The sequence below is a fragment of the Oreochromis niloticus genome, linkage group LG3 (genome assembly GCF_001858045.2).
Source record: "Oreochromis niloticus isolate F11D_XX linkage group LG3, O_niloticus_UMD_NMBU, whole genome shotgun sequence".
Lineage (NCBI taxonomy): Eukaryota > Metazoa > Chordata > Actinopteri > Cichliformes > Cichlidae > Oreochromis > Oreochromis niloticus.
The window spans coordinates 21,284,990-21,297,161 of record NC_031967.2 but is presented as its reverse complement, the minus strand read 5'-3'; the positions used below and the strand labels follow the sequence as shown (position 1 = coordinate 21,297,161).

General features: G+C 37.3%; 2 protein-coding genes and 1 non-coding gene across 3 annotated transcripts in view; 1 reads left to right on the top strand and 2 right to left on the bottom strand.

Moving 5' to 3' along the window:
- The window catches only part of LOC109198185 (low affinity immunoglobulin gamma Fc region receptor II-b), a 997,390-nt gene that overhangs the window by 183,309 nt on the left and 801,909 nt on the right, over positions 1-12,172 (top strand). The window lies entirely within an intron of this gene.
- LOC109201287 (obscurin) overlaps positions 1-12,172 on the bottom strand; it is a 493,328-nt gene that overhangs the window by 57,884 nt on the left and 423,272 nt on the right. The window lies entirely within an intron of this gene.
- LOC106097310 (uncharacterized) lies at positions 730-2,792 on the bottom strand. The gene is made up of 2 exons (XR_003219452.1): positions 2,589-2,792; positions 730-832 (listed from the first exon to the last, which is right to left on the bottom strand). It is a non-coding gene; the product is annotated as an uncharacterized LOC106097310 (transcript).

Genomic DNA, 12,172 nt, shown 5'->3' with positions numbered 1-12,172 from the left:
TCAGACTGGATCGACCTAAAACATGAAATAAACACAATAAAGTCAAAAGTAACTGATGTTTGTTTAAAATAATAATAAAAAGTATTTTACCAACCAGGTGAAGCAGGAATCTGTGAAAGAGACAAATGTTATTACACATGTTTGTCATGTATAAATTGTTCCACTGATATTTAGTGTCATGAGATCAGAATACATGTATATGTGTGAATAATTAAAGTGTATGTAGTAAATAAACTCTCTAATACAGCATGAAAAGAAGAGGCTCTTACACTTGGACTGTCTGCAGAGATACAACAAGAGCAGGAGAATAATAATGAGAGAGACTCCACAAACCAGTCCAACCATCAACCACACAGGAGATGAAGAGCTGTCAGCTCCTGACACAGTTACTGTAACAACAAATACTAATTAGGTATTATTAAACTATAATTATTATATTGCATGTTTCAGAACATGATTTTATAAACGTTCTCACAAAATAGTTACATGTGACTTCAAGCCTTTAAACAGACAATCTAATGTTCCTTATTAAGCATGAAAATCATTTTTACAAAAATCCATCAAATGTTTTGATCCTGCTCACCTTTAACTGACATCCAGCTCTGTGCTGACTCTCTTCCTGAGTACTGACACTTGTAGAAACCTTCATCAGACTTTGACACTGCAGAGATCTTCAGCTCCCCTCGGGTATCATTTTGAATAAGTTTGTCATTGTGATAGAAAAACACATTGGAAAGTATTTTTTGTGTTTTCAAACTGCAGCTCAGACTAACAGAAGCTCCCTCAGTCACAGGATGAACAGGACTCACCAGGATAGGACCATTACCATCATCTGTGAAACAATCACACACAGTTGTTTCAGTCACATCAGCTGGTGCACACTTTTAGAAAAAGCTGACATGTAAGCTTCAGGGAGATTTTCACAGAAGCGACTCTGTGAAACAGATGATCGACTTGAATCCAGGTAAGAAAGAAATGCATGTAGTAAATGAAGTTGAACGGCTGATGGTTAGATTTTGTAAGCTCATAATGTGATCTAACAGAGACTCACTTACTAACTGATCTAAGTGTTGTGAATAGAATGAAAAAAAAATAATTACATTTAAAAACTTAAATACCAAGAAGGGCTGTGGGCCTGATGCTGTTTCAGCTTTTCTCTTTAAAAATTTGCTGATGAGCTGAATCCAGCTTGGAGACCTATTGATATCAGCTTCATCCTCACGATATAGAGAAAGGCTGCAATCAGCAAAATAATGATCACAGACCTGCAGCAGTAACATCAATAGTAATGCAATCATTTGCATTATGGTTGTGAAGTGACTTTTGAAGTGATATATGTTAGATTTGTATTGTTGGATTGTCATTTATGCCTAGAAATATATATTTATATATGCTTAGAAGTATATAGCCATATAACCACTATCAATATACAATTTGAATATAATGTTGGGAGAAGCACTGATGATGGCTTGATTACTTTAACTCACTTGATTTTAAAGCATTTAGAAAACCGCTCAGCTTATGCACGATTGTTATTTATGGATCTAATATCAGTGTTTAATACCACAAACACTTATACACTGTTAAATAACATGAAGGTGGATCACTATATAATCACATGGTTGTTTGGCTATTTTCATTCAAACACAACAGGAAGTTAAAGTCAGTCCTACTTGTTCACACATACAGTTTATAAGAACAAGAGTCTCACAGGGCTGTGTCAGCTCTCCTGTTCTTTTCATATTATATTAAAAAAATTATGGAAATCAGTGTACAAATAACTATGTGATTACATTTTCTGATGATACAGCAGTTCTTAGTCTGTTAACCAAAGATTCAGATGTTGCCATTTACAAAACTGAGATTGAAGGGATTGTGCAGTGGTGTAAGAAACACACCTTGTTAAGTATAAAGAAAAATAATCGTCGTCATATTTATAATGATCTTTGATCAAAGATCAATTGGAGATCTCAGCCTGGTTTTATTTACTGGAGTGAAGTTTGAACAAGTGACAACATGACAGTGTTTAGATGTTCAGTTACAGTGGGTTCATCATGTGGATTATTCATGTAGTCAGTGTTTGCATTTTTTAGAAGGCTGAGGGTCCATGGAGTAAATAAAAGCATCATGTTGCTATTTTATAAGGAGATTGTTGAATCTGTTATGGTATCATTACATGGTTTGACAAACTTTCTGAGCTCGGATCCCAAATTCAAAATTTGGTTAAGTCGACTGGAAATATAGTTGGGATGCTCCCTTCATCTTCCCTGCATGTTACTGTGTTATGTGTGTTATGATGTGTTTCCCTAAATTACTCTGAATGGAGACAATAAAAGTTTATCTAATGTGATGACAGAGATGTTGAGCTTTTTAGCGTTTTATTCTGATGGAGAAAACATAAAATACTAATTTAACTAGAGAACAAAAACCAAGAATATTTTTTGATGTTTTGCTGCCTAAAATTGTCTGAAATTCTCAATTTGTTTGTTTTGCCACATAGAATTAGTTCACATAGAGCAAAGCTGGGACAAATGTTCATGTGACGTCTAAATCATTCAGATCCAAGAAGTAAATGTATAATAACATACTCTGTACAGTGATGTTGACTGCACTGCTGAACTCTCCTGATCCAGACTCACACCAGTGCACTGCAGTATCTGACTCTGATGTGTAGATGTTACATGTGGATCCAGTCATTCTCCTACAGTCAGAGAGTCGGCCGTCCTCAGAGAACTTCCTCACTCTCCACTCAGTGAAGTTTCCCTCACAGGTCAGTGAGACGGAGTCAGAGGTGAAGTGTTGCACTCTGTCAGGACTCACTGTGAGAGACGCTGCTGAATGAACATCTGAAAACAACATGCAGTGAAGAGACAAAGCTCACAGATGTTAGCATTCAAAATATCACAGTGAAAATATTTGTTCTTGCTAAACCCACCATAACTGCAAATAAATCTAAGAATGAGATTTATTAATGCAGATTTAAATGTTGAAGTTTCTGTTAACCTGCTTTCCTACAGTTTGTCCACAGTGTGCATGTTTGTTGTTGCACAAGCAAATATCTTCATCATCTGTCGTGTAATAAGATGTCTGACATTTGTGACCTTATTACAAACAGTCAGATCATTATCAGACAGTTTAACATCAGGAGATCTTTAATGTTTGTTCTCTTTGCTTCTACAAATCACGACGGCACTTTTACAGGCATCATGTCTGATATCATTCTCCACAGCAAAAGCACAACAACATGTGTGAAGGAGCTGCTGGAGACCAGCACTACGAGGACCAAAGACCACGAGATCATCTGTGTACATAATGTGCTTCACATGAGTCCTGCCAGATTTACAGACTTTCAAATCATCAACATGAAAATTTAAAAAAAGAGCTGGAGACAAAATTCATCCTTGTTTAACTCTGTGAGAATCAAACAAGGAGGAATTTGAATAACAACAGAAGTGTTTGACTGAAGTTCAGTTTACTTGAATGTAGTGAGAAAGGATGAGATTCAATTTAATCCTTCTTGAGGAAACTTAAATATAATAATTTAATGCATTTTAATTGTCGTTGGACATCAGATTTCAATGTCAGTATGTTGCTGCAAGAAAAATAATGGTGAATTAAAGTGATGACACAATTTATTAGAGAGAAACAAACTGACCTGCAGACCAGACAAACTTTGGTTGACTGTGATCAGTGTGATACTCTGGGTCTCCTCTTCCAGCTCTGCACACATATCCTGCTGTGTGTGTCTGTCCATGAATGATGTAGGAGTCCTGTGCAGTCCCACTGCCATCAGGTAGCAGCTCATAACTGGAGGATTTATAGTTGTATGTTTTCAGATCAGGAACAGCTTTATACCAGTAGAAGCTCCATCCTGCAGACGGATGTTCAACCTGACAGTTCAGAGTTACTGAGGCTCCAGGACTCAGCCATGATGGAGACACAGTGAGGACAGGACGGGGTTTATCTGTTCAACAAAGATTTTCTCTCAGTGAACATGTAGTACAGTCTCTGAACAGTGAGCTCAGTTTATACAAAGAATAATAATCTCAGTCTATATGAACAGAAACACATTTTACAAAGTGTTCAAACAGCTTAAAGCAAATATGACTTACTGTCAGAAACTGTCAGTGTGACTGAATCACTCCACTCTGTTGTGTTATGCCATGAACTTTTCATTCTGCCCTTACAGCGATAGTTTCCACTGCTGGATGATGAAGCAGATCTAATCCTGTATTCATTTTGATTTGGAGGTTTTATGGTGCTGTTTGTTTCCCACTCATAATCCCACTCAGTGTCTCCTCCATGGATCTCACATCTGACAGTGATCGTCTCTCCTCTGTATATCTCAGACCAGTTTGGATACAGAGTCACAACAGGCCTGTTTGACACTGTTAATGTTCAAGAAAGTACAATAAAAACACATGAAAGACAAAACTTTCAGTTACAATCAGATGTAGTGATTTGTGTGAAGTTACATTTAAACTCACCGATTGTGTCAATCCTGACTGACTCACTGTACTCTGTGTAGTAAACTGGTTCTCCTCTTCCTCCTATGCACCTGTAGCGTCCTCCCTCTGAGACACTGATTTGTTCATTTGATAGAAACACTGCATCCGGTGAGGTCACAAGTTTATAATTGCTGTCATATCTGTACCAGTAGTATTTCCATCCAGATGATGATGATGATGATGATGATGGGCTCACAGAGCAGGTCAGGGTCACACTGCCCCCTACTGGATCAGCTGTCCTATCAGCTCTCAGTTCAGCCTTTGGTTTCGCTGCAGTTCAGTTTAGAACAAGAACATAAAAGTAAAAATGACTGAATCAGAACAATTTAAAGAACTGGATGGAAACATGTGAATGATCAAATATCACAAAACTTTATTGGTGAAGCTGTAACAAAGTGTGTAACACAAAATACTCTGAAATACTGTTTTGATCCGCACAGCAAATTTTTTTAATATTTACTTCTGAGCATTTAAAATTAATTAATAAATGTATAGTTCATTTGCTATCATTAATTTAAAGCATGAATTAGTTCATTCATCGATAATGAGAAAGTAACCCAGGTTAATATGATCTGATTGTACTTATCATGCTATGTCCTTGTGTTCTTTACTAAATCTGCTGTTGAAGCCTCTGATAGCTAAGATGAGTCCTTGTAAGTGTGTTTTATATTCTTTTGCTGTGGAAGCTGACATTTCCTGTCGATGTGCACAGATGTGTCAGAATGGGTTTTAAAAGACACATCGATGGTTTGGAGGAAGTAATTACTGAAGCTAACTCAGAAAGATCAATTAGAGAAAAAACTCTAAATAAATATCAATGGCACTGAAAGTAGCTGTACATAATGTTTTGTCTGTGAGATGATTATGAGTAATTTATATACTCATTAAATATCATTAGCCTAAATTAATAACATACCAGCACAGACCAGCGTCAAACAAAATGAGGACATATTGTCGTCTGCAGTTCAGAGTTCATTAAGTGAAAAAGATCCAGTGTGTGTTTCTGATGAGAGCAGACTCTTTAACTAAAACCTGAAACCTCTAAGATCATTTCAACAATAGACAACATGCTAAAAACAACTGAAGTAACTGCATCATATGTTGGTGCAACAGGGAGTAATAAAAATAAAAATAACACAAATACAGAAGAGCAATTAATGGATGTAACTGTTGTTCTTAGTGGATGTGGTGGAGCAGCTGAAACAGGTTCAGCATTTGTTCTGCTCTTCATGTATTAGAGCTGCACAGCAGAGAAGTTACTCTGATATGTTTGGTTCTCTTCACTGTGAATAAAAAACTGCTTTTCACAGTTTTTGGTTATCAGAATAAAAGCAAAATATTTGACTGAGCAGCACAAATGAAACAGCTACAAAGCTGCAAGAAAAACAGATTCTTACTAATGTTGATAAAACAGATCTCCAACTTACATGATACAGTCAGTGTGATGGTATCACTCCACTCTGTTAACAAATAGGTCTTTGTGCACCGGCAGCTGTATCCTCCACTGTCAGACTCAGCAGCTCTGCTGATTCTGTATTCATTGGATGACTGACGTATGTTAACCTGGCCTCGTCTCCATTCATACGTCCACTGAGCTCCTTCACCTCCCTGAATCTCACATCTGACAGTGACTGTCTCACCGCTGTATATCTGAGTCCAGGATGGCTGCAGGGTCACAGTGGGCTTAGGAGGAGCTGTTAAAAAAAATATCATTAACAAACTTAAATATAAAATCATTATTAAAGTTGTCCCAGTTTTTATTGCTCTTGTTAATGGTAATCATAATTTTCCATGCTGTAGACAATATGACGGACACGAGGCAGCTGGGACAATGACAATTGCGTTTATTATTTTCATGTTACAAACACTTTTTTTTTTTTTTCCGGATGTTTGACTCTGAGTGACGACTGAATATTTTTATAATGAAAAAACTGTTTTACATGACTTTGGATACTAAACTAAAGAAAACCTGCAGTACTGTTTAAAGTATTTTGTTGTGTTTTGGGAATTAAAATGAGTGAAATGTGTTCAACCTACCTGTTACTCTCAATGTGGTGATGTCACTCCACTCTGTCCAGGAAGAGCTTCTTCTACCCCGGCAGCTGTATTCTCCACCATCAGACTCAGTAGCTCTGCTGATTCTGTATTCTCTGGATATTTCATGTAATTTTACCCGGCCTCGTCTCCATTCATACGTCCACTGAGCTCCTTCAAGTCCCTGAATCTCACATCTGACAGTGACTGTCTCACCGCTGCGTATCTGCGTCCGGGATGGCTGCAGGGTCACAGTGGGCTTAGGAGGAGCTGTTAAAAAAATATCATTAGCAAACTTAAATATAAAATCATTATTAAAGTTGTCCCAGTTTTTATTGCTCTTGTTAATGGTAATCATAATTTTGCATGCTGAAGACAATATGACTTGAAAATCAGCAATAAAAAAGTTTTGTTGTATTAATTATTACTTAAAGACATAAATACATGACTGCATTTCTTTTGTGATATGAGGACATTGGCTGATATTCAGTTTGAGCCTCACAAAGACAGTCATTAAGAGAACTCAACATGCCAGAGTCACATGGTCTAAGCATAAGTACTGCATATCTATGTGTTATCAGCATATGCAAAAAATTCAATAAAAAGACAATAAAGACAATAAAGAAAGATAATCTTGGTTGGTAACATATGCAAAATAAGAAGATGCACCATGTGTCTCAATTACATGTCCAATATTAACACATATAAGGAGAACAGGATCAGTCTGACTCTGTGTGGTGAACACAAAAGTAGCTTTGCCAAAATCTATTTATAGATAATTGATATAATATGTAAATTTATAATCCAAGTCCAAACTTTTCTGAACTAGTGGATTTAAACAGACTTTCTTTTAATAATAAGGAATGTAAACATGTGACAGGAAACAGTTTGAAACATCAAGCAGGTGGGCTCAACAAAGTTTACTGAAAACTTCATCAGCAGCAGATCGAGGTAACTCTCACTGATTTTCCATAAACTGAACTGTAAACAAATGATCCACATATGGACCTGTTCTACATTAGAGGTTCTTCTTCTCGTATCATTAAAGGTATTCTGACACTCGTGAACACCTGTGGTGGGTGTGGTTTGGGGCTCAGCTGAAGGTTGAGGGGACAGCGTCAGGGGTGGGTGGCAGAAACAGCTGATCCCAGCCGCACTAATGACCTTTTCCCTTATTTTAGTAGCTGCTGGGGTCTGGAGGAGCGGAGGCAGACTGAGACTGAGAGTCAGAGTGGAGCAGAATGGAGGGAAATGTATGTGTGTGTGTGTGTGTGTGTGTGTGTGTGTGCAGACCAGTCTCTGGTACAATTATACTGTATTTTTAGGTCAAACCTGAAACCTCGAGAAATTAATGTGAAAATACTAAAAACAAAAGAACTGATGGAAGTGCAGCAATAAATCCACATGTGGAAATCTTTTTTCCTTCCAAATGTTTCACTGTGAGTACTTATGATATTAATCCAAAAAAAAAAAAAACAGTATTATTGAAAGACAGTATTTTGTTGTGTCTTTGGATGAAACATTGTGTAGTATAAATTAAAACGTGTGAAATATGTCCAACTTGCCTGTTACTTTCAATAAGGTGATGTCACTCCACTCTGTCCAGGAAGAGCTTCTTCTGCCCCGGCAGCTGTATCCTCCACTGTCAGACTCAGTAGTGCTGTTGATTCTGTATTCATTGGATGTTGGAGGTGTGTTTAACTTGGCTGCTCTCCATTCATACGTCCACTGAGCTCCTTCACCTCCCTGAATCTCACATCTGACAGTGACTGTCTCACCGCTGTATATCTGAGTCCAGGATGGCTGCAGGGTCACAGTGGGCTTAGGAGGAGCTGATCAAATAAAATATATCATTAGCAGACGGATAATTCGACTTAAAAATCAACAATAAAAAGTTGTTTTTATACCTTTTAAATGTTTTATACATTTATGAACATATAATCCATTAGTTGTCAGTTAGCTGTTGTTTGCTAACAATGCTGTTAAACCTCAAGTGATGGATTCAGAGCTGGAGATTTAAAGATAAACGAAGTGAAAAAACTGCTGCTATGAGTAAACATACGAGCAGTTTGAGAAAGGCTAACATAGCAGAACAGTCTCTCCTAAAATGAGGACAATTATTTATTATTATTTTACACTACTTTTATTAGTATTTTGTTCTGTTTTGTGCAATACAAATTAAAACAAGTGAGCAGGTGCGTTTAACTTGTCTCGTCTCCATTCATACGTCCACCTCCCTGAATATCAAGAGTGACTGTCTCACCTCTGTATATCTGAGTCGTGGATGGTTGGAGGGTCACAGTGGGCTCAGGAGGAGCTGATCAAATAAAAATATATCATTATCATTACAAAACTATCCTGGTTTTACTGCTCTTGTTAATTGTAATTATATTTTTGTGTCCTGGTAACAATTTGACTAAAAATCAACAATAAAACGTTTAGTTTTTACTAAACAGATTAAATGATATTTAGACTCTACCAGCAGAGTGACTGAAAACAACCAGGTGTGCACAAATCTAAACTGTGAGACTGAACATCAACACATAAACACACAATATCATGTAAACAACTTCAGTTTTATAGTCAAATATCACACAATTTACTTATTTCCAGAGGTGGGAAGTACAAATACTTTGTTACTGTATGTAAGGTATCTGTACTTTACTTGAGTATTTATGTTGACATTATGCTTTTAATAGTGTGAAGCATGCTGCAAAACAAACTGAGGTAGAATCACTGTGTTATTTAAAGGCTGCATGAAAATCCTCTACAGATTAGTGCAGGATAAACAGGTTAGTTTGCTGTACTGTGATGGATTTAAAGGAAAGATCAGTGTGTGACTGGTGCACAGTGGCAGTCCAATATAAAGTCAGTATAAACAGTGTACTGTCAGTGTAGAGACGAGGACAACTCATGAAACATCTGCTTACATCTGACTGAATTCAGGTGGATAAATCTGCAAAGAGCAGCAGGTCAGCTGATCACAGCCCGTACACTAAGAAAATCTACGGAAGCTCTCAATGGAAATTAGGCTGAGCCATTAAAAACTGATTTTAGGGTTCTGCACCTCCTGAATCCCACTTTAAACTCTTGTCCATTCTCTTTCGCTTATCCTTATCAGGGTCGCAGGAGGCTATAGACTATCCCAGCTATCATAGAGCGAGAGGCAGAGTACACCCTGGACAGGTCGCCAGTCTGTTGCAGGGCTAAAACAGAGAGACAGACAAACATTCACACTCTCACTTATCGGCAATTTAAAATAATCAATTCACCTAACCCCAATAAGTGCATGTCTTTAGACTGTGGGAGGAAGCTGGAGTATCTAGTATTTCCGTTCAATTTTTTTTATGTGTAGCTTTGTATAAGGATTTGAGAACTCCAAGAGTTAATACAAAAGCATACACTGAGGTAAGCAGCACACATCCAATATCAGTGAGATACACTGCACTACCCACACAAATCATCATCTTCTTGTAAATTTGTACTGTAATCTGTTCAGATAAACATCCATGAAAAGAGAATTAGTCTGTATGAAGGCGGCACACTCTTAATATGATCATTTTAAAATCAAAATAATAATAAATGAAATGATAGGTGTGTTATATCAAATCTAAACAGGGAGGATGTCATTTAGAACAGGGGTGTCAAACTCATTTTACATGACAGCCACTTTAATCTCAAGTGGGCCAAACCAGTGAAACTCGCCTTTCTGAATGAGGATCCAAGTGCAGACAACGAGAAGAAAACTAGATTTTAACAAAAACTGTGCCTTTTATTATGGCCGATAACAAGACATTAACTAAACAAGAAACTGATCACAAAAACCTAAACTAAGAAAGCTAAATATGTGAAATCTGGAATACTTGGCAGAACTGTGGAAACATGAGATAGTGTTTATAAATGACCTGACAAAGAACGACTGACAACTCACTCCATAAATATACAAGATGGTGACGAGAAAACAGGAAACACACGGAGAACACAGCTGGGGTGAATAAACATAATGACACAATACAGGAAGCAAAACTGAACACAGATTGGGACACTGTCAAAGTAAAACAGGAAACACTGAGACCTCGACCTGAGACCTAGACCACACGAACTGGAAACACCTAAACATTTCGCCAAAACAGCAGAGGAATCAAAAAACATTAATTAGAGAGAAACTTCTGGTAGCTCATCTACATTATATCTACACTGTATTTCTATAGTAGATGCTGAAAAACAGAAACATTTCTCTTTCCGTTTCCTGATTTACCTTTTTGGTCTGCCCCCCCTCTTTCTTTCTTTCACATAATGGTATGATCCCAGCCTGACTTTGCATGTGATTGGCCACATGGTGTGCCCATCAAAGCACGGATTCTTAGCAGGGCTGAAGATTCAGCTCCCACATACCAACGGACCATTAATAACTGGCTCGCAGGCCGGAAATAATTGTATTGAGGGCCAAATGTGGCCAGTGGGCCATAAGTTTGACACCCCTGATTTAAAGCATTGTAGGAGATAACAGCTACATATATGAACTGGAATAATAACAGTGTTTCTTACCTTCAGCGTTTCCACAGATGACTGTACTGAGCACTAAAATAATGAATAAAACCTCATCAGATATTTTACCTCAGAGTAAAGTTTTTTTTAAAGACTTTACTCTGATTATTGATTATTGTTCATTTAGGGATGAACAATAATCACCAAATTTCTCCTGTTTGCTAAACAAGCTCTAAACAGTGACTCACTAATTCTCAGAGATCAGAAACATTTTTATTAATCGATGCCATTCAAACAATGTCAGACGTGTACTTACAGAAAAAGCCCATCATGCAGAGCAAAGAGTGCCCCATCGTCACATCCAGCCTGCTGCACTGATCTGCAGATAATTTCAAACAGTTTTACTTTGCAGAAAAAAAGAGAAGTCGTGTTTTGTTTAGGTGTGACAGAGTTTTTCTACAGGTTCTTCTTCTGATTGGTCTCTCTGTGCTTCCTTCCCTTTTACACCAAACTCAAACAGCTCCTGTGGCTTTGACCGCAGCAGTTTTGTGACAAACATAGAAACTTGATTCTTGTGTTGTTTTCCATTGCTTTAAGTCATATCTTTCCAGGTCTTTTTTTTACTCTGACATGTTTTTGCAGCGTCCCCTGGATCATTATCATGCTGCATTATTCCTCCTCCAGCACACTGGGAGTCACTGGGAGTGAATGTACCAAAACCCCTTTTCTGTTTAGCAGCCTGCATTTTTATATCTAAGTCTTTTTAATGATTTTTTTACATTTTGATTCTTTATCGGAGGAATTATGTCTAAATTCTTCTTTCATGTTGCATAAAAACATGTAGAGATTTTATCTGACTCTTAGCTGAAACATCATCATGCAGTACTATAATAAAAAAAAAATGCTCCTTTGACCTCAGATCTGTGCATGTTTTCACCTTGTGGTTAAATTCTATGTTTGGCTGACACCCAAACAGAGTAAGTGACTCACTGTGTGGTTGAACTGAAACTAAAGACCTGTATGTTTCACAAATTAAATTAACAAAGACAACAAATAAATGTATCTATTGGCACATCAAAGTGAATGTTACATGTTACCAACAAAGACTATGCAATTCTCTCCAGAGTCACATGCAGACTAAG